Below are 27,450 nucleotides of genomic sequence, written 5' to 3' on the forward strand. Positions count from 1 at the left end.
CATTGAATGAATGAGACAAGCTCTTCACTTTGTATTGAAACGTCTAATTTGCTTCTTTGAATGAATGAATGAAGGCAGTCTTGATTCTTTGAATGAATCGTTTAAGCTCGGGGCTCTAAATGAATTAGACAAGATCTTTTCTTTGAATTGAAACATATACTCTGTTTCATTGAATGAATGCATGCTGTTTGTTTCTTTGAATAAATCAGTAAAGCTGATTTATACATTGAATAAACGAGGCAAGGTATACTCTTTGATTTAAAACGTACATTTTCATTTCATTGAATGTTTGAATGCTGTTTGTATCATTGAACAAAGGCGTTTAGGATTAAACTGTGAATGAATGCGATAAGCTGGATTTCAATGATTGAATGTATATCACTATTTTCATTGAAAGACTGAGAGCAGTTTGATTCTTTGAATGATTGATGCAGTTTGATTCTTTCAATGAATCAGTGAGGTTGGATACATCGAATGAATGAGACAAGCTCTCGTCTTTGAAATAAAACGTCTACTTAGTTTGTATGAAAGAATTGAATGCAGTTTGATTCCTAAAATGAAGGCGTAAATGCCGAGACATTGAATGTATGGGATAAGCTAGATTGAATGAATGAACGAATACCGCTTATCTCATTGAATGATTGAGTGCAGTTGTCTTTATTGAATGGAAGAACGCAGTTAAGGTCGAGACATTGAATGAATGAGACAAGCTCTACACTTTGAATTGAAACGTCTAAGTTGCTTCTTTGAATGAATGAATGAAGGCAGTTTTGATTCTTTGAATGAATCAGTTCAGCTCGAGGCACTAAAAGAATGAGACAAGATCTACTCTTTGAATTGAAACTTATACTCTGTTTCTTTGAATGAATGCATGCAGTTTGTTTCATTGAACGAAGGCGTTAAGGTCGAGATTTTGAATGAATGGGATTAACTCGATCAATTGAATGAAATAGAACTATAAGGTTCATGGAATGACTGAGTGCAGTTTGATCCACTGAATGCACGAACGCAATTTTAATCTCGGGAAGAATCATTTCAACTCGACACATTGGATGAATGAATGCACTTTGGTACATTGAATGCCGGCGTTTAAGGTGAGACATTTAATGAATGGGATAAGCTGGATTCAATGAATGAATACCGTTTGTTTCATTGAATGATTGCGTGCAAATTGCTTCTTTGAATGAATGAACGCAGTTTGTTTCTTTGAAAGAATCAGTTAAGCTCGAGAAATTTAATGAATGAGACAAGGTTTCTTTGATTTGAAACGTATATTTCGTTTCACTGAATGTTAAATGCTGTTTGTTTCATTGACCGAAGGCGTTGAGGATTAAACTGTGAATGAATGTGATAAGCTGGATTTCAATGATTGAATGAAAATCACTATTTTCATTGAAAGACTGAGAGCAGTTTGATTCATTGAATGATTGAACGCAGTTTGATTCTTTCAATGAATCAGTGAGATTGGATACATCGAATGAATGAGACAAGCTCTCGTCTTTAAATGAAACGTGTACTTAGTTTGTATGAAAGAATGAATGCAGTTTGATTCCTAAAATGAAGGCGAAAATGCCGAGACATTGAATGTATGGGATAAGCTAGATTGAATTAATGAACGAATACCACTTTTCTCATTAAATGATTGAGTGCAGTTTGCTTCATTGAATGGATGAACGCAGGTTGATTCTTTGAATGAATCATTTAAGCTCGAGGCTCTAAATGAATTAGACAAGATCTTTTCTTTGAATTGAAACATATACTCTGTTTCATTGAATGAATGCATGCAGTTTGATTCGTTGAATAAATCAATAAAGCTCCAGACATTGAATAAACGAGGCAAGGTATACTCTTTGATTTAAAACGTACATTTTCATTTCATTGAATGTTTGAATGCTGTTTGTTTCATTGAACAAAGGCGTTTAGGATTAAACTGTGAATGAATGCGATAAGCTGGATTTCAATCATTGAATGTATATCACTATTTTCATTGAAAGACTGAGAGCAGTTTGATTCATTGAATGATTGATGCAGTTTGATTCTTTCAATGAATCAGTGAGGTTGGATACATCGAATGAATGAGACAAGCTCTCGTCTTTGAAATGAAACGTATACTTAGTTTGTATGAAAGAATGAATGCAGTTTGATTCCTAAAATGAAGGCGTAAATGCCGAGACATTGAATGTATGGGATAAGCTAGATTGAATTAATGAACGAATACCACTTTTCTCATTAAATGATTGAGTGCAGTTTGGTTCATTGAATGGATGAACGCAATTTGATTCTTTGAATGAATCATTTAAGCTCGAGGCTCTAAATGAATTAGACAAGATCTTTTCTTTGAATTGAAACATATACTCTGTTTCATTGAATCAATGCATGCAGTTTGATTCGTTGAATAAATCAGTAAAGCTCCAGACATTGAATAAACGAGGCAAGTTATACTCTTTGATTTAAAACGTACATTTTCATTTCATTGAATGTTTGAATGCTGTTTGTTTCATTGAACAAAGGCGTTTAGCATTAAACTGTGAATGAATGAGGTAAGTTGGATTTCAATGATTGAATGTATATCACTATTTTCATTGAAAGACTGAGAGCAGTTTGATTCATTGAATGATTGATGCAGTTTGATTCTTTCAATGAATCAGTGAGGTTGGATATATCGAATGAATGAGACAAGCTCTCGTCTTTGAAATGAAATGTATAGTTAGTTTGTATGAAAGAATGAATGCAGTTTGATTCCGAAAATGAAGTCGTAAAAGCCGAGACATTGAATGAATGGGATTAGCTAGATTGAATTAATGAACGAATACCGCTTTTCTCATTGAATGATTGAGTGCAGTTTGCTTCATTGAATGGATGAACACAGTTTGATTCTTTGAATGAATCAGTTAAGGTCGAGACATTGAATGAATGAGACAAGTTCTACACTTTGTATTGAAACGTCTAATTTGCTTCTTTGAATGAATGAATGAAGGCAGTTTTGATTCTTTGAATGAATCATTTAAGCTCGAGGCTCTAAATGAATTAGACAAGATCTACTCTTTGAATTGAAACATAAAATCTGTTTCATTGAATGAATGCATGCAGTTTGATTCTTTGAATAAATCAGTAAAGCTCCAGACATGGAATAAACGAGGCAAGGTATACTCTTTGATTTAAAACGTACATTTTCATTTCATTGAATGTTTGAATGCTGTTTGTTTCATTGAACAAAGGCGTTTAGGATTAAACTGTGAATGAATGAGGTAAGTTGGATTTCAATGATTGAATGTATATCACTATTTTCATTGAAAGACTGAGAGCAGTTTGATTCATTGAATGATTGATGCAGTTTGATTCTTTCAATGAATCAGTGAGGTTGGATCTATCGAATGAATGAGACAAGCTCTCGTCTTTGAAATGAAACGTATAGTTAGTTTGTGTGAAAGAATGAATGCAGTTTGATTCCGAAAATGAAGGCGTAAATGCCGAGACATTGAATGTATGGGATAAGCTAGATTGAATTAATGAACGAATACCGCTTATCTCATTGAATGATTGAGTGCAGTTGTCTTTATTGAATGGATGAACGCAGTTAAGGTCGAGACATTGAATGAATGAGACAAGCTCTACACTTTGAATTGAATCGTCTAATTTGCTTCTTTGAATGAATGAATGAAGGCAGTTTTGATTCTTTGAATGAATCAGTTCAGCTCGAGGCACTAAAAGAATGAGACAAGATCTACTCTTTGAATTGAAACTTATACTCTGTTTCTTTGAATGAATGCATGCAGTTTGTTTCATTGAACGAAGGCGTTAAGGTCGAGATTTTGAATGAATGGGATTAACTCGATCAATTGAATGAAATAGAACTATAAGGTTCATGGAATGATTGAGTGCAGTTTGATTCACTGAATGCACGAACGCAATTTTAATCTCGGGAAGAATCATTTCAACTCGACACATTGGATGAATGAATGCACTTTGGTACATTGAATGCCGGCGTTTAAGGTGAGACATTTAATGAATGGGATAAGCTGGATTCAATGAATGAATACCGTTTGTTTCATTGAATGATTGCGTGCAAATTGCTTCTTTGAATGAATGAACGCAGTTTGTTTCTTTGAAAGAATCAGTTAAGCTCGAGAGATTTAATGAATGAGACAAGGTTTCTTTGATTTGAAACGTATATTTCGTTTCACTGAATGTTAAATGCTGTTTGTTTCATTGACCGAAGGCGTTGAGGATTAAACTGTGAATGAATGTGATAAGCTGGATTTCAATGATTGAATGAAAATCACTATTTTCATTGAAAGACTGAGAGCAGTTTGATTCATTGAATGATTGAACGCAGTTTGATTCTTTCAATGAATCAGTGAGATTGGATACATCGAATGAATGAGACAAGCTCCCGTCTTTGAAATGAAACGTGTACTTAGTTTGTATGAAAGAATGAATGCAGTTTGATTCCTAAAATGAAGGCGTAAATGCCGAGACATTGAATGTATGGGATAAGCTAGATTGAATTAATGAACGAATACTTCTTTTCTCATTAAATGATTGAGTGCAGTTTGGTTCATTGAATGGATGAACGCAGTTTGATTCTTTGAATGAATCAGTTAAGGTCGAGACATTGAATGAATGAGACAAACTCTACACTTGAATTGAAACTTCTAATTTGCTTCTTTGAATGAATCAGTTAAGCTCGAGGCTATAAATGAATTAGACAAGATCTATTCTTTGAATTGAAGCATATACGCTGTTTCATTGAATGAATGCATGCAGTTTGATTCTTTGAATGAATCAGTAAAGCTCCAGACATTGAATAAACGAGGCAAGGTATACTCTTTGATTTAAAACGTATATTTTCATTTCATTGAATGTTTGAATGCTGTTTGTTTCATTGAACGAAGGCGTTTAGGATTAAACTGTGAATGAATGAGATAAGTTGGATTTCAATGAATGAATGTATATCACGATTTTGGTTGAAAGACTGAGAGCAGTTTGATTCATTGAATGATTGAACGCAGTTTGATTCTTTCAATGAATCAGTGAGGTTGGATATATCGAATGAATGAGACAAGCTCTCGTCTTTGAAATGAAACGTGTACTTAGTTTGTATGAAAGAATGAATGCAGTTTGATTCCTAAAATGAAGGCGTAAATGCCGAGACATGGGATAAGCTAGATTGAATTAATGAACGAATACCGCTTTTCTCATTAAATGATTGAGTGCAGTTTGCTTCATTGAATGGATGAACGCAATTTGATTCTTTGAATGAATCATTTAAGCTCGAGGCTCTAAATGAATTAGACAAGATCTTTTCTTTGAATTGAAACATATACTCTGTTTCATTGAATGAATGCATGCAGTTTGATTCGTTGAATAAATCAGTAAAGCTCCAGACATTGAATAAACGAGGCAAGTTATACTCTTTGATTTAAAACGTACATTTTCATTTCATTGAATGTTTGAATGCTGTTTGTTTCATTGAACAAAGGCGTTTAGCATTAAACTGTTAATGAATGAGCTAAGTTGGATTTCAATGATTGAATGTATATCACTATTTTCATTGAAAGACTGAGAGCAGTTTGATTCATTGAATGATTGATGCAGTTTGATTCTTTCAATGAATCAGTGAGGTTGGATATATCGAATGAATGAGACAAGCTCTCGTCTTTGAAATGAAGTGTATAGTTAGTTTGTATGAAAGAATGAATGCAGTTTGATTCCGAAAATGAAGTCGTAAAAGCCGAGACATTGAATGAATGGGATTAGCTAGATTGAAGTAATGAACGAATACCGCTTTTCTCATTGAATGATTGAGTGCAGTTTGCTTAATTGAATGGATGAACACAGTTTGATTCTTTGAATGAATCAGTTAAGGTCGAGACATTGAATGAATGAGACAAGCTCTACACTTTGTATTGAAACGTCTAATTTGCTTCTTTGAATGAATGAATGAAGGCAGTTTTGATTCTTTGAATGAATCATTTAAGCTCGAGGCTCTAAATGAATTAGACAAGACCTACTCTTTGAATTGAAAAATAAAATCTGTTTCATTGAATGAATGCATGCAGTTTGATTCTTTGAATAAATCAGTAAAGCTCCAGACATGGAATAAACGAGGCAAGGTATACTCTTTGATTTAAAACGTACATTTTCATTTCATTGAATGTTTGAATGCTGTTTGTTTCATTGAACAAAGGCGTTTAGGATTAAACTGTGAATGAATGAGGTAAGTTGGATTTCAATGATTGAATGTATATCACTATTTTCATTGAAAGACTGAGAGCAGTTTGATTCATTGAATGATTGATGCAGTTTGATTCTTTCAATGAATCAGTGAGGTTGGATCTATCGAATGAATGAGACAAGCTCTCGTCTTTGAAATGAAACGTATAGTTAGTTTGTATGAAAGAATGAATGCAGTTTGATTCCGAAAATGAAGGCGTAAATGCCGAGACATTGAATGTATGGGATCAGCTAGATTGAATTAATGAACGAATACCGCTTATCTCATTGAATGATTGAGTGCAGTTGTCTTTATTGAATGGATGAACGCAGTTAAGGTCGAGACATTGAATGAATGAGACAAGCTCTACACTTTGAATTGAAACGTCGAATTTGCTTCTTTGAATGAATGAATGAAGGCAGTTTTGATTCTTTGAATGAATCAGTTCAGCTCGAGGCACTAAAAGAATGAGACAAGATCTACTCTTTGAATTGAAACTTATACTCTGTTTCTTTGAATGAATGCATGCAGTTTGTTTCATTGAACGAAGGCGTAAAGGTCGAGATTTTGAATGAATGGGATTAACTCGATCAATTGAATGAAATAGAACAATAAGGTTCATGGAATGATTGAGTGCAGTTTGATTCACTGAATGCACGAACGCAATTTTAATCTCGGGAAGAATCATTTCAACTCGACACATTGGATGAATGAATGCACTTTGGTACATTGAATGCCGGCGTTTAAGGTGAGACATTTAATGAATGGGATAAGCTGGATTCAATGAATGAATACCGTTTGTTTCATTGAATGATTGCGTGCAAATTGCTTCTTTGAATGAATGAACGCAGTTTGTTTCTTTCAAAGAATCAGTTAAGCTCAAGAAATTTAATGAATGAGACAAGGTTTCTTTGATTTGAAACGTATATTTCGTTTCACTGAATGTTAAATGCTGTTTGTTTCATTGACCGAAGGCGTTGAGGATTAAACTGTGAATGAATGTGATAAGCTGGATTTCAATGATTGAATGAAAATCACTATTTTCATTGAAAGACAGAGAGCAGTTTGATTCATTGAATGATTGAACGCAGTTTGATTCTTTCAAAGAATCAGTGAGATTGGATACATCGAATGAATGAGACAAGCTCTCGTCTTTGAAATGAAACGTGTACTTAGTTTGTATGAAAGAATGAATGCAGTTTGATTCCTAAAATGAAGGCGTAAATGCCGAGACATTGAATGTATGGGATAAGCTAGATTGAATTAATGAACGAATACCGCTTTTCTCATTAAATGATTGAGTGCAGTTTGGTTCATTGAATGAATGAACGCAGTTTGATTCTTTGAATGAATCAGTTAAGGTCGAGACATTGAATGAATGAGACAAACTCTACACTTGAATTGAAACTTCTAATTTGCTTCTTTGAATGAATCAGTTAAGCTCGAGGCTATAAATGAATTAGACAAGATCTATTCTTTGAATTGAAGCATATACTCTGTTTCATTGAATGAATGCATGCATTTCATTCTTTGAATGAATCAGTAAAACTCCAGACATTGAATAAACGAGGCAAGGTATACTCTTTGATTTAAAACGTATATTTTCATTTCATTGAATGTTTGAATGCTGTTTGTTTCATTGAACGAAGGCGTTTAGGATTAAACTGTGAATGAATGAGATAAGTTGGATTTCAATGAATGAATGTATATCACTATTTTGATTGAAAGACAGAGAGCAGTTTGATTCATTGAATGATTGAACGCAGTTTGATTCTTTCAATGAATCAGTGAGGTTGGATATATCGAATGAATGAGACAAGCTCTCGTCTTTGAAATGAAATGTATACTTAGTTTTTATGAAAGACTGAATGCAGTTTGATTCCGAAAATGAAGGCGTAAATGCCGAGACATTGAATGAATGGGATTAGCTAGATTGAAGTAATGAACGAATACCGCTTTTATCATTGAACGAATGAGTGCAGTTTGCTTCATTGAATGGATGAACGCAGTTTGATTCTTTGAATGAATCATTTAAGGTCGTGACATTGAATGAATGAGACAAGCTCTACACTTTGAATTGAAACTTCTAATTTGCTTCTTTGAATGAATCAGTTAAGCTCGAGGCTCGAAATGAATTAGACAAGATCTACTCTTTGAATTGAAGCATATACTCTGTTTCATTGAATGAATGCATGCAGTTTGATTCTTTGAATGAATCAGTAAAGCTCCAGTCATTGAATAAACGAGGCAAGGTATACTCTTTGATTTAAAACGTATATTTTTATTTCATTGAATGTTTGAATGCTGTTTGTTTCATTGAAGGAAGGCGTTTAGGATTAAACTGTGAATGAATGAGATAAGTTGGATTTCAATGAATGAATGTATATCACGATTTTGGTTGAAAGACTGAGAGCAGTTTGATTCATTGAATGATTGAACGCAGTTTGATTCTTTCAATGAATCAGTGAGGTTGGATATATCGAATGAATGAGACAAGCTCTCGTCTTTGAAATGAGACGTGTACTTAGTTTGTATGAAAGAATGAATGCAGTTTGATTCCTAAAATGAAGGCGTAAATGCCGAGACATTGAATGTATGGGATAAGCTAGATTGAATTAATGAACTAATACCACTTTTCTCATTAAATGATTGAGTGCAGTTTGCTTCATTGAATGGATGAACGCAATTTGATTCTTTGAATGAATCATTTAAGCTCGAGGCTCTAAATGAATTAGACAAGATCTTTTCTTTGAATTGAAACATATACTCTGTTTCATTGAATGAATGCATGCAGTTTGATTCGTTGAATAAATCAGTAAAGCTCCAGACATTGAATAAACGAGGCAAGGTACACTCTTTGATTTAAAACGTACATTTTCATTTGATTGAATGTTTGAATGCTGTTTGTTTCATTGAACAAAGGCGTTTAGGATTAAACTGTGAATGAATGAGGTAATTTGGATTTCAATGATTGAATGTATATCACTATTTTCATTGAAAGACTGAGAGCAGTTTGATTCATTGAATGATTGATGCAGTTTGATTCTTTCAATTAAACAGTGAGGTTGGATAAATCGGATGAATGAGACAAGCTCTCGTCTTTGAAATGAAACGTATAGTTAGTTTGTATGAAAGATTGAATGCAGTTTGATTCCGAAAATGAAGTCGTAAAAACCGAGACATTGAATGAATGGGATTAGCTACATTGAAGTAATGAACGAATACCGCTTTTCTCATTGAATGATTGAGTGCAGTTTGCTTTATTGAATGGATGAACGCAGTTTGATTCTTTGAATGAATCAGTTAAGGTCGAGACATTGAATGAATGAGACAAGCTCTACACTTTGAATTGAAACGTCTAATTTGCTTCTTTGAATGAATGAATGAAGGCAGTCTTGATTCTTTGAATGAATCATTTAAGCTCGAGGCTCTAAATGAATTCGACAAGATCTTTTCTTTGAATTGAAACATATACTCTGTTTCATTGAATGAATGCATGCTGTTTGTTTCTTTGAATAAATCAGTAAAGCTCCAGACATTGAATAAACGAGGCAAGGTATACTCTTTGATTTAAAACGTACATTTTCATTTCATTGAATGTTTGAATGCTGTTTGTTTCATTGAACAAAGGCGTTTAGGATTAAACTGTGAATGAATGCGATAAGCTGGATTTCAATGATTGAATGTATATCACTATTTTGATTGAAAGACTGAGAGCAGTTTGATTCTTTGAATGATTGCACGCAGTTTGATTCTTTCAATGAATCAGTGAGGTTGGATATATAGAATGAATGAGACAAGCTCTCGTCTTTGAAATGAAACGTGTACTTAGTTTGTATGAAAGAATGAATGCATTTTGATTCCTAAAATGAAGGCGTAAATGCCGAGACATTGAATGTATGGGATAAGCTAGATTGAATGAATGAACGAATACCGCTTATCTCATTGAATGATGGAGTGCAGTTGTCTTTATTGAATGGATGAACGCAGTTAAGGTCGAGACATTGAATGAATGAGACAAGCTCTACACTTTGAATTGAAACGTCTAATTTGCTTCTTTGAATGAATGATTGAAGGCAGTTTTGATTCTTTGAATGAATCATTTAAGCTCGAGGCTCTAAATGAATTAGACAAGATCTTTTCTTTGAATTGAAACATAAAATCTGTTTCATTGAATGAATGCATGCAATTTGATTCTTTGAATAAATCAGTAAAGCTCCAGACATTGAATAAACGAGGCAAGGTATACTCTTTGATTTAAAACGTACATTTTCATTTCATTGAATGTTTGAATGCTGTTTGTTTCATTGAACAAAGGCGTTTAGGATTAAACTGTGAATGAATGCGATAAGCTGGATTTCAATGATTGAATGTATATCACTATTTTCATTGAAAGACTGAGAGCAGTTTGATTCTTTGAATGATTGCACGCAGTTTGATTCTTTCAATGAATCAGTGAGGTTGGATACATCGAATGAATGAGACAAGCTCTCGTCTTTGAAATGAAACGTGTACTTAGTTTGTATGAAAGAATGAATGCAGTTTGATTCCGAAAATGAAGGCGTAAATGCCGAGACATTGAATGTATGGGATAAGCTAGATTGAATTAATGAACCAATACCGCTTATCTCATTGAATGATTGAGTGCAGTTGTCTTTATTGAATGGATGAACGCAGTTAAGGTCGAGACATTGAATGAATGAGACAAGCTCTACACTTTGAATTGAAACGTCTAATTTGCTTCTTTGAATGAATGAATGAAGGCAGTTTTGATTCTTTGAATGAATCAGTTCAGCTCGAGGCACTAAAAGAATGAGACAAGATCTACTCTTTGAATTGAAACTGATACTCTGTTTCTTTGAATGAATGCATGCAGTTTGTTTCATTGAACGAAGGCGTTAAGGTCGAGATTTTGAATGAATGGGATTAACTCGATCAATTGAATGAAATAGAACTATAAGGTTCATGGAATGATTGAGTGCAGTTTGATTCACTGAATGCACGAACGCAATTTTAATCTCGGGAAGAATCATTTCAAATCGACACATTGGATGAATGAATGCACTTTGGTTCATTGAATGCCGGCGTTTAAGGTGAGACATTTAATGAATGGGATAAGCTGGATTCAATGAATGAATACCGTTTGTTTCATTGAATGATTGCGTGCAAATTGCTTCTTTGAATGAATGAACGCAGTTTGTTTCTTTGAAAGAATCAGTTAAGCTCGAGAAATTTAATGAATGAGACAAGGTTTCTTTGATTTGAAACGTATATTTCGTTTCACTGAATGTTAAATGCTGTTTGTTTCATTGACCGAAGGCGTTGAGGATTAAACTGTGAATGAATGTGATAAGCTGGATTTCAATGATTGAATGAAAATCACTATTTTCATTGAAAGACAGAGAGCAGTTTGATTCATTGAATGATTGAACGCAGTTTGATTCTTTCAATGAATCAGTGAGATTGGATACATCGAATGAATGAGACAAGCTCTCGTCTTTGAAATGAAACGTGTACTTAGTTTGTATGAAAGAATGAATGCAGTTTGATTCCTAAAATGAAGGCGTAAATGCCGAGACATTGAATGTATGGGATAAGCTAGATTGAATTAATGAACGAATACCGCTTTTCTCATTAAATGATTGAGTGCAGTTTGCTTCATTGAATGGATGAACGCAGTTTGATTCTTTGAATGAATCATTTAAGCTCGAGGCTCTAAATGAATTAGACAAGATCTTTTCTTTGAATTGAAACATATACTCTGTTTCATTGAATGAATGCATGCAGTTTGATTCGTTGAATAAATCAATTAAGCTCCAGACATTGAATAAACGAGGCAAGGTATACTCTTTGATTTAAAACGTACATTTTCATTTCATTGAATGTTTGAATGCTGTTTGTTTCATTGAACAAAGGCGTTTAGGATTAAACTCTGAATGAATGCGATAAGCTGGATTTCAATGATTGAATGTATATCACTATTTTCATTGAAAGACTGAGAGCAGTTTGATACATTGAATGATTGATGCAGTTTGATTCTTTCAATGAATCAGTGAGGTTGGATACATCGAATGAATGAGACAAGCTCTCGTCTTTGAAATGAAACGTATACTTAGTTTGTATGAAAGAATGAATGCAGTTTGATTCCGAAAATGAAGGCGTAAATGCCGAGACATTGAATGTATGGGATTAGCTAGATTGAAGTAATGAACGAATACCGCTTTTCTCATTGAATGATTGAGTGCAGTTTGCTTCATTGAATGGATGAACGCAGTTTGATTCTTTGAATGAATCAGTTAAGGTCGAGACATTGAATGAATGAGACAAGCTCTACACTTTGTATTGAAACGTCTAATTTGCTTCTTTGAATGAATGAATGAAGGCAGTTTTGATTCTTTGAATGAATCATTTAAGCTCGAGGCTCTAAATGAATTCGACAAGATCTTTTCTTTGAATTGAAACATATACTCTGTTTCATTGAATGAATGCATGCAGTTTGATTCTTTGAATGAATCAGTAAAGCTCCAGACATTGAATAAACGAGGCAAGGTATACTCTTTGATTTAAAACGTATATTTTCATTTCATTGAATGTTTGAATGCTGTTTGTTTCATTGAACGAAGGCGTTTAGGATTAAACTGTGAATGAATGAGATAAGTTGGATTTCAATGAATGAATGTATATCACTATTTTGATTGAAAGACAGAGAGCAGTTTGATTCATTGAATGATTGAACGCAGTTTGATTCTTTCAATGAATCAGTGAGGTTGGATATATCGAATGAATGAGACAAGCTCTCGTCTTTGAAATGAAACGTGTACTTAGTTTGTATGAAAGAATGAATGCAGTTTGATTCCTAAAATGAAGGCGTAAATGCCGAGACATTGAATGTATGGGATCAGCTAGATTGAATGAATGAACGAATACCGCTTATCTCATTGAATGATGGAGTGCAGTTGTCTTTATTGAATGGATGAACGCAGTTAAGGTCGAGACATTGAATGAATGAGACAAGCTCTACATTTTGAATTGAAAAGTCTAATTTGCTTCTTTGAATAAATGAATGAAGGCAGTTTTGATTCTTTGAATGACTCAGTTAAGCTCGAGGCTCTAAATGAATTAGACAAGATCTATTCTTTGAATTGAAACATATATTCTGTTTCATTGAATGAATGCATGCTGTTTGATTCTTTGAATGAATCAGTTAAGCTCCAGACATTGAATAAACGAGGCAAGGTATACTCTTTGATTTAAAACGTATATTTTCATTTCATTGAAAGTTTGAATGCTGTTTGTTTCATTGAACGAAGGCGTTTAGGATTAAACTGTGAATGAATGCGATAAGCTGGATTTCAATGATCGAATGTATATCACTATTTTCATTGAAAGACTGAGAGCAGTTTGATTCATTGAATGATTGATGCAGTTTGATTCTTTCAATGAATCAGTGAGGTTGGATATATCGAATGAATGAGACAAGCTCTCGTCTTTGAAATGAAACGTGTACTTAGTTTGTATGAAAGAATGAATGCAGTTTGATTCCTAAAATTAAGGCGTAAAAGCCGAGACATTGAATGAATGGGATTAGCTAGATTGAAGTAATGAACGAATACCGCTTTTCTCATTGAATGATTGTGTGCAGTTTGGTTCATTGAATGGATGAACGCAGTTTGATTCTTTGAATGAATCAGTTAAGGTCGAGACATTGAATGAATGAGACATGCTCTACACTTTGTATTGAAACGTCTAATTTGCTTCTTTGAATGAATGAATGAAGGCAGTCTTGATTCTTTGAATGAATCATTTAAGCTCGAGGCTCTAAATGAATTCGACAAGATCTTTTCTTTGAATTGAAACATATACTCTGTTTCATTGAATGAATGCATGCTGTTTGTTTCTTTGAATAAATCAGTAAAGCTCCAGACATTGAATAAACGAGGCAAGGTATACTCTTTGATTTAAAACGTACATTTTCATTTCATTGAATGTTTGAATGCTGTTTGTTTCATTGAACGAAGGCGTTTAGGATTAAACTGTGAATGAATGCGATAAGCTGGATTTCAATGATTGAATGTATATCACTATTTTCATTGAAAGCATGAGAGCAGTTTGATTCTTTGAATGATTGCACGCAGTTTGATTCTTTCAATGAATCAGTGAGGTTGGATATATCGAATGAATGAGACAATCTCTTTTCTTTGAAATGAAAAGTGTACTTAGTTTGTATGAAAGAATGAATGCAGTTTGATTCCTAATATGAAGGCGTAAATGCCGAGACATTGAATGTATGGGATATGCTAGATTGAATGAATGAACGAATACCGCTTATCTCATTGAATGTTTGAGTGCAGTTGTCTTTATTGAATGGATGAACGCAGTTAAGGTCGAGACATTGAATGAATGAGACAAGCTCTACACTTTGAATTGAAACGTCTATTTTGCTTCTTTAAATGAATGAATGAAGGCAGTTTTGCTTCTTTGAATGAATCAGTTAAGCTCGAGGCTCTAAATGAATTAGACAAGATCTACTCTTTGAATTGAAGCATATACTCTGTTTCTTTGAATGAATGCATGCAGTTTGATTCTTTGAATCAATCAGTGAAGCTCCAGACAATGAATAAACGAGGCAAGGTATACTCTTTGATTTAAAACGTATATTTTCATTTCATTGAATGTTTGAATGCTGTTTGTTTCATTGAACGAAGGCGTTTAGGATTAAACTGTGACTGAATGAGGTAAGTTCGATTTCAATGATTGAATGTATATCACTATTTTCATTGAAAGACTGAGAGCAGTTTGATTCATTGAATGATTGATGCAGTTTGATTCTTTCAATGAATCAGTGAGGTTGGATATATCGAATGAATGAGACAAGCTCTCGTCTTTGAAATGAAACGTGTACTTAGTTTGTATGAAAGAATGAATGCAGTTTGATTCCTAAAATGAAGGCGTAAATGCCGAGACATTGAATGTATGGGATAAACTAGATTGAATTAATGAACGAATACCGCTTTTCTCATTAAATGATTGAGTGCAGTTTGCTTCATTGAATGGATGAACGCAGTTTGATTCTTTGAATGAATCATTTAAGCTCGAGGCTCTAAATGAATTAGACAAGATCTTTTCTTTGAATTGAAACATATACTCTGTTTCATTGAATGAATGCATGCAGTTTGATTCGTTGAATAAATCAGTAAAGCTCCAGACATTGAAGAAACGAGGCAAGGTATACTCTTTGATTTAAAACGTACATTTTCATTTCATTGAATGTTTGAATGCTGTTTGTTTCATTGAACAAAGGCGTTTAGGATTAAACTGTGAATGAATGCGATAAACTGGACTTCAATGATTGAATGTATATCACTATTTTCATTGAAAGACTGAGAGCAGTTTGATTCATTGAATGATTGATGCAGTTTGATTCATTCAATGAATCAGTGTGGTTGGATACATGGAATGAATGAGACAAGCTCTCGTCTTTGAAATGAAACGTATACTTAGTTTTTATGAAAGAATGAGTGCAGTTTGATTCCGAAAATGAAGGCGTAAATGCCGAGACATTGAATGAATGGGATTCGCTAGATTGAAGTTATGAAAGAATACCGCTTTTCTCATTGAATGATTGAGTGCAGTTTGCTTCATTGAATGGATGAACGCAGTTTGATTCTTTGAATGAATCAGTTAAGGTCGAGACATTGAATGAATGAGACAAGCTCTACACTTTGAATTGAAACGTCTAATTTGCCTCTTTGAATGAATGAATGAAGGCAGTTTTGATTCTTTGAATGAATCAGTTAAGCTCGAGGCTGTAAATGAATTAGACAAGATCTACTCTTTGAATTGAAGCATATACTCTGTTTCATTGAATGAATGCATGCATTTCATTCTTTGAATCAATCAGTAAACCTCCAGACATTGAATAAACGAGGCAAGGTATACTCTTTGATTAAAAACGTATTTTTTCATTTCATTGAATGTTTGAATGCTGTTTGTTTCATTGAACGAAGGCGTTTAGGATTAAACTGTGAATTAGTGAGATAAGCTGGATTTCAAAGAATGAATGTATATCACTATTTTGATTGAAAGACTGAGAGCAGTTTGATTCATTGAATGATTGATGCAGATTGATTCTTTCAATGAATCAGTGAGGTTGGAAATATCGAATGAATGAGACAAGCTCTCGTCTTTGAAATGAAACGTGTACTTACTTTGTATGAAAGAATGAATGCAGTTTGTTTCCAAAATGAAGGCGTATTTGCCGAGACATTGAATGTATGGGATAAACTAGATTGAATTAATGAACGAATACCGCTTATCTTATTGAATGATTGAGTGCAGTTGTCTTTCTTGAATGGATGAACGCAGTTAAGGTCGAGACATTGAATGAATGAGACAAGCTCTACACTTTGAATTGAAACGTCTAATTTGCTTCTTTGAATGAATGAATGAAGGCAGTTTTGATTCTTTGAATGAATCAGTTAAGCTCGAGGCTCTAAATGAATTAGACAAGATCTTTTCTTTGAATTGAAACATATACTCTGTTTCATTGAATGAATGCATGCTGTTTGATTCTTGGAATGAATCGGTTAAGCTCCTGACATTGAATAAACGAGGCAAGGGAAACTCTTTGATTTAAAACGTATATTTTCATTTCATTGAAAGTTTGAATGCTGTTTGTTTCATTGAACGAAGGCGTTTAGGATTAAACTGTGAATGAATGAGATCAGCTGGATTTCAATGATTGAATGTATATCACTATTTTCATTGAAAGATTGAGAGCAGTTTGATTCATTGAATGATTGATGCAGTTTGATTCTTTCAATGAATCAGTGAGGTTGGATACATCGAATGAATGAGACAAGCTCTCGTCTTTGAAATGAAACGTATACTTAGTTTGTATGAAAGAATGAATGCAGTTTGATTCCGAAAATGAAGGCGTAAATGCCGAGACATTGAATGAAAGTGATTAGCTTGATTGAAGTAATGAACGAATACCGCTTTTATCATTGAACGAATGAGTGCAGTTTCCTTCATTGAATGGATGAACGCAGTTTGATTCTTTGAATGAATCATTTAAGGTCGAGACATTGAATGAATGAGACAAGCTCTACACTTTGTATTGAAACGTCTAATTTGCTTGTTTGAATGAATGAATGAAGTCAGTTTTGATTCTCTGAATGAATCATTTAAGCTCGAGGCTCTAAATGAATTCGACAAGATCTTTTCATTGAATTGAAACATATACTCTGTTTCATTGAATGAATGCATGCAGTTTGTTTCTTTGAATAAATCAGTAAAGCTCCAGACATTGAATAAACGAGGCAAGGTATACTCTTTGATTTAAAACGTACATTTTCATTTCGTTGAATGTTTGAATGCTGTTTGTTTCATTGAACAAAGGCGTTTAGGATTAAACTATGAATGAATGCGATAAGCTGGATTTCAATGATTGAATGTATATCACTATTTTCATTGAAAGACTGAGAGCAGTTTGATACATTGAATGATTGATGCAGTTTGATTCTTTCAATGAATCAGTGAGGTTGGATACATCGAATGAATGAGACAAGCTCTCGTCTTTGAAATGAAACGTATACTTAGTTTGTATGAAAGAATGAATGCAGTTTGATTCCGAAAATGAAGGCGTAAATGCCGAGACATTGAATGTATGGGATTAGCTAGATTGAAGTAATGAACGAATACCGCTTTTCTCATTGAATGATTGAGTGCAGTTTGCTTCATTGAATGGATGAACGCAGTTTGATTCTTTGAATGAATCAGTTAAGGTCGAGACATTGAATGAATGAGACAAGCTCTACACTTTGTATTGAAACGTCTAATTTGCTTCTTTGAATGAATGAATGAAGGCAGTTTTGATTCTTTGAATGAATCATTTAAGCTCGAGGCTCTAAATGAATTCGACAAGATCTTTTCTTTGAATTGAAACATATACTCTGTTTCATTGAATGAATGCATGCAGTTTGTTTCTTTGAATAGATCAGTAAAGCTCCAGACATTGAATAAACGAGGCAAGGTATACTCTTTGATTTAAAACGTACATTTTCATTTCGTTGAATGTTTGAATGCTGTTTGTTTCATTGAACAAAGGCGTTTAGGATTAAACTATGAATGAATGCGATAAGCTGGATTTCAATGATTGAATGTATATCACTATTTTCATTGAAAGACTGAGAGCAGTTTGATTCATTGAATGATTGATGCAGTTTGATTCTTTCAATGAATCAGTGAGGTTGGATACATCGAATGAATGAGACAAGCTGTCGTCTTTGAAATGAAAAGTGTACTTAGTTTGTATGAAAGAATGAATTCAGTATGATTCCGAAAATGAAGGCGTAAATGCCGAGACATTGAATGAATGGGATTAGCTAGATTGAAGTAATTAACGAATACCGCTTTTCTCATTGAATGATTGTGTGCAGTTTGGTTCATTGAATGGATGAACGCAGTTTGATTCTTTGAATGAATCAGTTAAGGTCGAGACATTGAATGAATGAGACAAACTCTACACTTGAATTGAAACTTCTAATTTGCTTCTTTGAATGAATCAGTTAAGCTCGAAGCTATAAATGAATTAGACAAGATCTATTCTTTGAATTGAAGCATATACTCTGTTTCATTGAATGAATGCATGCAGTTTGATTCTTTGAATGAATCAGTAAAGCTCCAGACATTGAATAAACGAGGCAAGGTATACTCTTTGATTTAAAACGTATATTTTCATTTCATTGAATGTTTGAATGCTGTTTGTTTCATTGAACGAAGGCGTTTAGGATTAAACTGTGAATGAATGAGATAAGTTGGATTTCAATGAATGAATGTATATCACTATTTTGATTGAAAGACAGAGAGCAGTTTGATTCATTGAATGATTGAACGCAGTTTGATTCTTTCAATGAATCAGTGAGGTTGGATATATCGAATGAATGAGACAAGCTCTCGTCTTTGAAATGAAACGTGTACTTAGTTTGTATGAAAGAATGAATGCAGTTTGATTCCTAAAATGAAGGCGTAAATGCCGAGACATTGAATGTATGGGATAAGCTAGATTGAATGAATGAACGAATACCGCTTATCTCATTGAATGATGGAGTGCAGTTGTCTTTATTGAATGGATGAACGCAGTTAAGGTCGAGACATTGAATGAATGAGACAAGCTCTACATTTTGAATTGAAAAGTCTAATTTGCTTCTTTGAATGAATGAATGAAGGCAGTTTTGATTCTTTGAATGAATCAGTTAAGCTCGAGGCTCTAAATGAATTAGACAAGATCTTTTCTTTGAATTGAAACATATACTCTGTTTCATTGAATGAATGCATGCTGTTTGATTCTTGGAATGAATCGGTTAAGCTCCTGACATTGAATAAACGAGGCAAGGGAAACTCTTTGATTTAAAACGTATATTTTCATTTCATTGAAAGTTTGAATGCTGTTTGTTTCATTGAACGAAGGCGTTTAGGATTAAACTGTGAATGAATGAGATCAGCTGGATTTCAATGATTGAATGTATATCACTATTTTCATTGAAAGATTGAGAGCAGTTTGATTCATTGAATGATTGATGCAGTTTGATTCTTTCAATGAATCAGTGAGGTTGGATACATCGAATGAATGAGACAAGCTCTCGTCTTTGAAATGAAACGTATACTTAGTTTGTATGAAAGAATGAATGCAGTTTGATTCCGAAAATGAAGGCGTAAATGCCGAGACATTGAATGAAAGTGATTAGCTTGATTGAAGTAATGAACGAATACCGCTTTTATCATTGAACGAATGAGTGCAGTTTCCTTCATTGAATGGATGAACGCAGTTTGATTCTTTGAATGAATCATTTAAGGTCGAGACATTGAATGAATGAGACAAGCTCTACACTTTGTATTGAAACGTCTAATTTGCTTGTTTGAATGAATGAATGAAGTCAGTTTTGATTCTCTGAATGAATCATTTAAGCTCGAGGCTCTAAATGAATTCGACAAGATCTTTTCATTGAATTGAAACATATACTCTGTTTCATTGAATGAATGCATGCAGTTTGTTTCTTTGAATAAATCAGTAAAGCTCCAGACATTGAATAAACGAGGCAAGGTATACTCTTTGATTTAAAACGTACATTTTCATTTCGTTGAATGTTTGAATGCTGTTTGTTTCATTGAACAAAGGCGTTTAGGATTAAACTATGAATGAATGCGATAAGCTGGATTTCAATGATTGAATGTATATCACTATTTTCATTGAAAGACTGAGAGCAGTTTGATACATTGAATGATTGATGCAGTTTGATTCTTTCAATGAATCAGTGAGGTTGGATACATCGAATGAATGAGACAAGCTCTCGTCTTTGAAATGAAACGTATACTTAGTTTGTATGAAAGAATGAATGCAGTTTGATTCCGAAAATGAAGGCGTAAATGCCGAGACATTGAATGTATGGGATTAGCTAGATTGAAGTAATGAACGAATACCGCTTTTCTCATTGAATGATTGAGTGCAGTTTGCTTCATTGAATGGATGAACGCAGTTTGATTCTTTGAATGAATCAGTTAAGGTCGAGACATTGAATGAATGAGACAAGCTCTACACTTTGTATTGAAACGTCTAATTTGCTTCTTTGAATGAATGAATGAAGGCAGTTTTGATTCTTTGAATGAATCATTTAAGCTCGAGGCTCTAAATGAATTCGACAAGATCTTTTCTTTGAATTGAAACATATACTCTGTTTCATTGAATGAATGCATGCAGTTTGTTTCTTTGAATAGATCAGTAAAGCTCCAGACATTGAATAAACGAGGCAAGGTATACTCTTTGATTTAAAACGTACATTTTCATTTCGTTGAATGTTTGAATGCTGTTTGTTTCATTGAACAAAGGCGTTTAGGATTAAACTATGAATGAATGCGATAAGCTGGATTTCAATGATTGAATGTATATCACTATTTTCATTGAAAGACTGAGAGCAGTTTGATTCATTGAATGATTGATGCAGTTTGATTCTTTCAATGAATCAGTGAGGTTGGATACATCGAATGAATGAGACAAGCTGTCGTCTTTGAAATGAAAAGTGTACTTAGTTTGTATGAAAGAATGAATTCAGTATGATTCCGAAAATGAAGGCGTAAATGCCGAGACATTGAATGAATGGGATTAGCTAGATTGAAGTAATTAACGAATACCGCTTTTCTCATTGAATGATTGTGTGCAGTTTGGTTCATTGAATGGATGAACGCAGTTTGATTCTTTGAATGAATCAGTTAAGGTCGAGACATTGAATGAATGAGACAAACTCTACACTTGAATTGAAACTTCTAATTTGCTTCTTTGAATGAATCAGTTAAGCTCGAAGCTATAAATGAATTAGACAAGATCTATTCTTTGAATTGAAGCATATACTCTGTTTCATTGAATGAATGCATGCAGTTTGATTCTTTGAATGAATCAGTAAAGCTCCAGACATTGAATAAACGAGGCAAGGTATACTCTTTGATTTAAAACGTATATTTTCATTTCATTGAATGTTTGAATGCTGTTTGTTTCATTGAACGAAGGCGTTTAGGATTAAACTGTGAATGAATGAGATAAGTTGGATTTCAATGAATGAATGTATATCACTATTTTGATTGAAAGACAGAGAGCAGTTTGATTCATTGAATGATTGAACGCAGTTTGATTCTTTCAATGAATCAGTGAGGTTGGATATATCGAATGAATGAGACAAGCTCTCGTCTTTGAAATGAAACGTGTACTTAGTTTGTATGAAAGAATGAATGCAGTTTGATTCCTAAAATGAAGGCGTAAATGCCGAGACATTGAATGTATGGGATAAGCTAGATTGAATGAATGAACGAATACCGCTTATCTCATTGAATGATGGAGTGCAGTTGTCTTTATTGAATGGATGAACGCAGTTAAGGTCGAGACATTGAATGAATGAGACAAGCTCTACATTTTGAATTGAAAAGTCTAATTTGCTTCTTTGAATAAATGAATGAAGGCAGTTTTGATTCTTTGAATGACTCAGTTAAGCTCGAGGCTCTAAATGAATTAGACAAGATCTATTCTTTGAATTGAAACATATATTCTGTTTCATTGAATGAATGCATGCTGTTTGATTCTTTGAATGAATCAGTTAAGCTCCAGACATTGAATAAACGAGGCAAGGTATACTCTTTGATTTAAAACGTATATTTTCATTTCATTGAAAGTTTGAATGCTGTTTGTTTCATTGAACGAAGGCGTTTAGGATTAAACTGTGAATGAATGAGATAAGCTGGATTTCAATGATCGAATGTATATCACTATTTTCATTGAAAGACTGAGAGCAGTTTGATTCATTGAATGATTGATGCAGTTTGATTCTTTCAATGAATCAGTGAGGTTGGATATATCGAATGAATGAGACAAGCTCTCGTCTTTGAAATGAAACGTGTACTTAGTTTGTATGAAAGAATGAATGCAGTTTGATTCCTAAAATTAAGGCGTAAAAGCCGAGACATTGAATGAATGGGATTAGCTAGATTGAAGTAATGAACGAATACCGCTTTTCTCATTGAATGATTGTGTGCAGTTTGGTTCATTGAATGGATGAACGCAGTTTGATTCTTTGAATGAATCAGTTAAGGACGAGACATTGAATGAATGAGACAAGCTCTACACTTTGTATTGAAACGTCTAATTTGCTTCTTTGAATGAATGAATGAAGGCAGTCTTGATTCTTTGAATGAATCATTTAAGCTCGAGGCTCTAAATGAATTCGACAAGATCTTTTCTTTGAATTGAAACATATACTCTGTTTCATTGAATGAATGCATGCTGTTTGCTTCTTTGAATAAATCAGTAAAGTTCCAGACATTGAATAAACGAGGCAAGGTATACTCTTTGATTTAAAACGTACATTTTCATTTCATTGAATGTTTGAATGCTGTTTGTTTCATTGAACGAAGGCGTTTAGGATTAAACTGTGAATGAATGCGATAAGCTGGATTTCAATGATTGAATGTATATCACTATTTTCATTGAAAGCATGAGAGCAGTTTGATTCTTTGAATGATTGCACGCAGTTTGATTCTTTCAATGAATCAGTGAGGTTGGATATATCGAATGAATGAGACAAGCTCTCGTCTTTGAAATGAAAAGTGTACTTAGTTTGTATGAAAGAATGAATGCAGTTTGATTCCTAAAATGAAGGCGTAAATGCCGAGACATTGAATGTATGGGATAAGCTAGATTGAATGAATGAACGAATACCGCTTATCTCATTGAATGTTTGAGTGCAGTTGTCTTTATTGAATGGATGAACGCAGTTAAGGTCGAGACATTGAATGAATGAGACAAGCTCTACACTTTGAATTGAAACGTCTAATTTGCTTCTTTAAATGAATGAATGAAGGCAGTTTTGCTTCTTTGAATGAATCAGTTAAGCTCGAGGCTCTAAATGAATTAGACAAGATCTACTCTTTGAATTGAAGCATATACTCTGTTTCTTTGAATGAATGCATGCAGTTTGATTCTTTGAATCAATCAGTGAAGCTCCAGACAATGAATAAACGAGGCAAGGTATACTCTTTGATTTAAAACGTATATTTTCATTTCATTGAATGTTTTAATGCTGTTTGTTTCATTGAACGAAGGCGTTTAGGATTAAAGTGTGAATGAATGAGGTAAGTTGGATTTCAATGATTGAATGTATATCACTATTTTCATTGAAAGACTGAGAGCAGTTTGATTCATTGAATGATTGATGCAGTTTGATTCTTTCAATGAATCAGTGAGGTTGGATATATCGAATGAATGAGACAAGCTCTCGTCTTTGAAATGAAACGTGTACTTAGTTTGTATGAAAGAATGAATGCAGTTTGATTCCTAAAATGAAGGCGTAAATGCCGAGACATTGAATGTATGGGATAAACTAGATTGAATTAATGAACGAATACCGCTTTTCTCATTGAATGATTGAGTGCAGTTTGCTTCATTGAATGGATGAACGCAGTTTGATTCTTTGAATGAATCATTTAAGCTCGAGGCTCTAAATGAATTAGACAAGATCTTTTCTTTGAATTGAAACATATACTCTGTTTCATTGAATGAATGCATGCAGTTTGATTCGTTGAATAAATCAGTAATGCTCCAGACATTGAAGAAACGAGGCAAGGTATACTCTTTGATTTAAAACGTACATTTTCATTTCATTGAATGTTTGAATGCTGTTTGTTTCATTGAACAAAGGCGTTGAGGATTAAGCTGTGAATGAATGCGATAAGCTGGATTTCAATGATTGAATGTATATCACTATTTTCATTGAAAGACTGAGAGCAGTTTGATTCATTGAATGATTGATGCAGTTTGATTCTTTCAATGAATCAGTGTGGTTGGATACATGGCATGAATGAGACAAGCTCTCGTCTTTGAAATGAAACGTATACTTAGTTTTTATGAAAGAATGAGTGCAGTTTGATTCCGAAAATGAAGGCGTAAATGCCGAGACATTGAATGAATGGGATTCGCTAGATTGAAGTTATGAAAGAATACCGCTTTTCTCATTGAATGATTGAGTGCAGTTTGCTTCATTGAATGGATGAACGCAGTTTGATTCTTTGAATGAATCAGTTAAGGTCGAGACATTGAATGAATGAGACAAGCTCTACACTTTGAATTGAAACTTCTAATTTGCCTCTTTGAATGAATGAATGAAGGCAGTTTTGATTCTTTGAATGAATCAGTTAAGCTCGAGGCTGTAAATGAATTAGACAAGATCTACTCTTTGAATTGAAGCATATACTCTGTTTCATTGAATGAATGCATGCATTTCATTCTTTGAATCAATCAGTAAACCTCCAGACATTGAATAAACGAGGCAAGGTATACTCTTTGATTAAAAACGTATTTTTTCATTTCATTGAATGTTTGAATGCTGTTTGTTTCATTGAACGAAGGCGTTTAGGATTAAACTGTGAATTAGTGAGATAAGCTGGATTTCAAAGAATGAATGTATATCACTATTTTGATTGAAAGACTGAGAGCAGTTTGATTCATTGAATGATTGAACGCAGTTTGATTCTTTCAATGAATCAGTGAGGTTGGAAATATCGAATGAATGAGACAAGCTCTCGTCTTTGAAATGAAACGTGTACTTACTTTGTATGAAATAATGAATGCAGTTTGATTCCTAAAATGAAGGCGTAAATGCCGAGACATTGAATGTATGGGATAAACTAGATTGAATTAATGAACGAATACCGCTTATCTCATTGAATGATTGAGTGCAGTTGTCTTTATTGAATGGATGAACGCAGTTAAGGTCGAGACATTGAATGAATGAGACAAGCTCTACATTTTGAATTGAAAAGTCTAATTTGCTTCTTTGAATAAATGAATGAAGGCAGTTTTGATTCTTTGAATGACTCAGTTAAGCTCGAGGCTCTAAATGAATTAGACAAGATCTATTCTTTGAATTGAAACATATATTCTGTTTCATTGAATGAATGCATGCTGTTTGATTCTTTGAATGAATCAGTTAAGCTCCAGACATTGAATAAACGAGGCAAGGTATACTCTTTGATTTAAAACGTATATTTTCATTTCATTGAAAGTTTGAATGCTGTTTGTTTCATTGAACGAAGGCGTTTAGGATTAAACTGTGAATGAATGAGATAAGCTGGATTTCAATGATCGAATGTATATCACTATTTTCATTGAAAGACTGAGAGCAGTTTGATTCATTGAATGATTGATGCAGTTTGATTCTTTCAATGAATCAGTGAGGTTGGATATATCGAATGAATGAGACAAGCTCTCGTCTTTGAAATGAAACGTGTACTTAGTTTGTATGAAAGAATGAATGCAGTTTGATTCCTAAAATTAAGGCGTAAAAGCCGAGACATTGAATGAATGGGATTAGCTAGATTGAAGTAATGAACGAATACCGCTTTTCTCATTGAATGATTGTGTGCAGTTTGGTTCATTGAATGGATGAACGCAGTTTGATTCTTTGAATGAATCAGTTAAGGACGAGACATTGAATGAATGAGACAAGCTCTACACTTTGTATTGAAACGTCTAATTTGCTTCTTTGAATGAATGAATGAAGGCAGTCTTGATTCTTTGAATGAATCATTTAAGCTCGAGGCTCTAAATGAATTCGACAAGATCTTTTCTTTGAATTGAAACATATACTCTGTTTCATTGAATGAATGCATGCTGTTTGCTTCTTTGAATAAATCAGTAAAGTTCCAGACATTGAATAAACGAGGCAAGGTATACTCTTTGATTTAAAACGTACATTTTCATTTCATTGAATGTTTGAATGCTGTTTGTTTCATTGAACGAAGGCGTTTAGGATTAAACTGTGAATGAATGCGATAAGCTGGATTTCAATGATTGAATGTATATCACTATTTTCATTGAAAGCATGAGAGCAGTTTGATTCTTTGAATGATTGCACGCAGTTTGATTCTTTCAATGAATCAGTGAGGTTGGATATATCGAATGAATGAGACAAGCTCTCGTCTTTGAAATGAAAAGTGTACTTAGTTTGTATGAAAGAATGAATGCAGTTTGATTCCTAAAATGAAGGCGTAAATGCCGAGACATTGAATGTATGGGATAAGCTAGATTGAATGAATGAACGAATACCGCTTATCTCATTGAATGTTTGAGTGCAGTTGTCTTTATTGAATGGATGAACGCAGTTAAGGTCGAGACATTGAATGAATGAGACAAGCTCTACACTTTGAATTGAAACGTCTAATTTGCTTCTTTAAATGAATGAATGAAGGCAGTTTTGCTTCTTTGAATGAATCAGTTAAGCTCGAGGCTCTAAATGAATTAGACAAGATCTACTCTTTGAATTGAAGCATATACTCTGTTTCTTTGAATGAATGCATGCAGTTTGATTCTTTGAATCAATCAGTGAAGCTCCAGACAATGAATAAACGAGGCAAGGTATACTCTTTGATTTAAAACGTATATTTTCATTTCATTGAATGTTTTAATGCTGTTTGTTTCATTGAACGAAGGCGTTTAGGATTAAAGTGTGAATGAATGAGGTAAGTTGGATTTCAATGATTGAATGTATATCACTATTTTCATTGAAAGACTGAGAGCAGTTTGATTCATTGAATGATTGATGCAGTTTGATTCTTTCAATGAATCAGTGAGGTTGGATATATCGAATGAATGAGACAAGCTCTCGTCTTTGAAATGAAACGTGTACTTAGTTTGT

Source organism: Chiloscyllium punctatum, chromosome 6 (genome assembly GCF_047496795.1).
Source record: "Chiloscyllium punctatum isolate Juve2018m chromosome 6, sChiPun1.3, whole genome shotgun sequence".
Taxonomy (NCBI): domain Eukaryota; kingdom Metazoa; phylum Chordata; class Chondrichthyes; order Orectolobiformes; family Hemiscylliidae; genus Chiloscyllium; species Chiloscyllium punctatum.